The sequence below is a fragment of the Etheostoma spectabile genome, chromosome 23, assembly GCF_008692095.1.
Source record: "Etheostoma spectabile isolate EspeVRDwgs_2016 chromosome 23, UIUC_Espe_1.0, whole genome shotgun sequence".
NCBI lineage: Eukaryota > Metazoa > Chordata > Actinopteri > Perciformes > Percidae > Etheostoma > Etheostoma spectabile.
In genome coordinates this window covers 7487917-7491892 of record NC_045755.1, presented here as the reverse complement: position 1 = coordinate 7491892, position 3976 = coordinate 7487917, and positions in this window count along the sequence as shown.

Below are 3976 nucleotides of genomic sequence, written 5' to 3'. Positions count from 1 at the left end.
GGGGGGGGGGATTGAAAAAAAGAAGGGACTGATATTATATCTCAAAGGACTTGTGTTAAGAACATTCATAGATATCCATTAAAATGCTCGCTCTTCAAAGATGGGTGTCCTCATTGATTGTCGTCACTAGCTTCCTGAGTCCACAGCCCAGTCCATTCCTACCTGTGTAAGACAAATAAGACAGAGAGAAGCAGTGTGAGTATTACATGGTACTGGACATGGTCAGGGAATTTCATAAGAGAAGGATTTGGTCATATTGACATTTGTTATAGGCACACTGATGCATGTTGACATTTGTACATGCTCAATTCAAGATATAGAACCTTGGATTTATATCTGCTTGACCTTCTAGACTTCATTCTGGGAACGTACCAATGTGCCTCCACAATATGGCATTCAATACTGATGTCAGATGTGCGAGTCTATTATTGGTTAAAGAGAAGGCTTTATTAAAATTCTTAAATGGCAGACATCCTAGGACTTAAGCATTACCCTTAAGGGCCAGCAGCTTAAAAGACACTGGAATATCTCAGTCACTATGGCAACAAGTAAACGGGCAGCCATCAGCACACACCACAGGGAAACAGTTTGGCCGTACATGCAGACGAAGTATTTGACACAGATGCAGTTTGCAGCTGTTTGTTTGTTTTCCAGTAGGATGGAAAATACAGCTCATGCAGGAAATCAGTGGTTATATATTCCAAAAAGCTATGTTAGGGTGTATACTGTATACACAAGGATGGCTAGTGGCAAAAAAATAATGAAGGAATTATGGTCTTGGACACACATGTTTACATTAATCTAAGATCCAAAGGAGATTACCACAAGGAATGTGTGGCTTTGTTAAATAACATTTAAAGACTTAAAAATGACACATTAAAAAAAAAAAAAAAAAAAAAAAAAAAAAAAAAAAAAAAAACTGACTGACTTTGTCTAAAATGGCTCACACACTCACTAGTATGAATGATCATTTTACATCATCACTTTTTGGGTGCAACAGTAACTTTCCCATCTATCATAGAAAACAATAATGGGATACTTAGCAGAAAGTAGTTTACATGGCATTGGCTATTTCATTCTATTGGGGGAAAATCTTGATGGCACTATATTAGCGTATACATTTTGTACTCGGTTTTAAAACTCAAATGAAATGGTGGCGGTTTAAGAGTGAAAGCTGAAGGAAATATATGTGTATTTATATATATATATATATATATATGTGTGTGTGTGTGCGTGTGTGTGTACAGTATATAAACACATTTGGTGTGACAGAGGTGAATTGTCCATAAATTCATACAAGTATGAAACAAGTTGAAAAAATAATCACATGCTGTGTATTAGAAACAAAACTACGCTGCATCCTCTTGCATGCGAGTCCGCTATGTCTTTTTTATGTAGTGTCTCTTTTACCATCACATTATTTTATGTTCTATCCTCTCTTGCTATGGAAGAAACTGTACCATGTAATTTGTCGTTTGTAACTGCCTTTTACTGAACAGTTTGATGGTGCTTGTAATATTTCGGGACCACAAGAGCGTGCAGCACATCTTGGGAAAAAACGTTGAGAGAGACGGGATGAAATGGAAAGAATCAAGAGAAGAAGTGTGACAGCTGCTGGAAAGTGAGAACAAGAAAGGAGAGAAATGGTGTCATTTCATCACCCTTGTCGTCTCCACCTCAGTGGCCACATGGGAGATGTATGTGTGTGTGAGTTGGGGGGGGGATATAAAAAATTAAATAAAAGAAATCTGTAGACAGCAGAAATGCTGCAAGGGTTTCTTCCTCAACCTCTGTTGAGAAATGAACAGAGAAATGCCAACGCTGAAATCAAGTTTTGGAGGGGGTGGGTAAGGAGAGAAGGCAGACATGGAGCTAGTGGAAGGAGAGTTGGACAGAAAGAGAGAGAGGGGCAGCATTATTTTTCAAAAGCACCTGGCACTTTAATAAGCTGCAACACCCTGAGCATTCTGATAAACAGGGTTTAGCTTCTCTCCCTCAGCACTGGCTATTCATTGTGGGCTATGCAGTTGATCCGTGCCCTGGAAACACAGGCCAGAATCTGTAATTTAGCCGACAGTGTTTTCATCTTACCTCTGCTCGCTCTTCCTTCTCTCTTAAGTAATCACAATTACCAGCAGTGTAATGTGGTCAGGTTAACTATTATTGCAAGGCTTTATTGTGCAATCACTGCAGGTGGCTCTAAAGGGAGGTGTGTTATTTGTTTTACCAATGTTAATTGTGTGGACGTTTTTAGGCTATGGCTTCTGTTTTATGATTGGTATTTTCTGTCAAAGGCTTTTCAACATTAAAAATGAATGTGAAAGTGTTTGTGTGGTTTACAAAATAGCACTGCCCTATTTTCACAACACTTAAAATCAGGCTTTTCTTCATTAGATTTTTAGATTCAGCTTGATGATGGATGTGAGGAGGAAATCAGTGATTATAAGGAGAGGTAGGAGACAGATTGAGGAGGCGAAAAATTACTGTCTTTATTTTAATGTTAATGTCTGTCACACATTGGCAAACATCTAGGCTGGCATTAGTAAGGATTTACAGGACAATTTGCAAGATGGTGTGGCCAGTAAACGTAACATATTTCCCTGCTAACTAATGGGTATATAATTCTCATAATCCAACACTTGGTTTGTGAAAATATAGATTTTAGGACTGTGTGTACTGTTTTCCAAATGCCACCACTTCACTGTGACAGCAGAATTACAGTTACTGTCAAAGCTTGGAATGTTACTATTGGGGCAGATTATTCTTTATTGATTGTTGGGTCTATAAATGTTCTAAAACACACCAGACACCTACCTGACCTATTATTGTTGTTTTTTTTGGTCTGGCCAACAATCCTAGACCTAAACATAACCTTACTTTACTGTTATGGAAGACTAAGAAAAAAAATTCAGGTGAATTTTTACTTTAACGATTTAGCGATTACCAAAATTGTGGCAGATCAATTTTCTAATGATCCACTAATCAAGTTACCAACAAATCGTTTTAGTTAGTATCAAATTATTATTCTAACCATTCATTTTGCGGTAAAATAGCCCTCTAAACTGTCCCTTTTAAGCGGAGACTGAAGTAGGAAGTCAAGACGTCTCCTCACGTCCTCGCTCGCTCTGATGGCAACAGACGGAGCATCAATATGTGGAGAAGTCGTGAGAAAATAGTTGTATAAAGCCTTTTATAGCTGCGCAAAATCTGATAAATTGCCTCATGTGATGTCACTGGAGTCATTATACCATGTTTGAAAAAAACACCAGATTAAATAATAAAATGATATTAAAATGGCTCATTTTGCAATTCTCTTCCACTGTATCCAAAAATGTGTATATATGTTGGATTTAATATCTACTCCAGGCAAGGGCAGATTTATAATTCAGGCTCCAGCCTTTACAATGAGTTAATTACACTCAGCCTACACGTTTGAAATGGAGATTCACTCTCAAATTATTATTATTATTATTATTATTATTATTATTATTATTAATGTTACTTTCTAATTTATATGTAATATAAATATTGCATGTATTTCACTGCCCCAAGAATTTTAAATATTACAAATCGATGTAAATCTGGCTTAATTAACAGTCTCCTGGTTGTCCGCTGAGGTCCCAGTGAAGGGCTGCTGAAGGGAAACATTGGGAGTCATTTGGAAGAAGAAGCTGACTGAATCCGAGGTGACATCTTGGTGGCAATGTGTCTAATGTGGCAAATGTACTGAGTCTTCAGGCATACTTGCTGTCTGAGAGAAATAGTGTTGAGTCAATGACTTAGTTATGTAATCAAACAGTTTGGAATAAAGACAATCGAGGCAAGACGGCTATGTAACACAACTAAGAGAATGTTTATACAATACTTGCTTTCAGATTAGCTTAATGTTGATGACAAGTTTAACATCCTCAGAGCTTGGTGTAGTTAACCAAGATGTGTTAACACATCAGCAAATCTGAAAAGCTTTTAACGACAG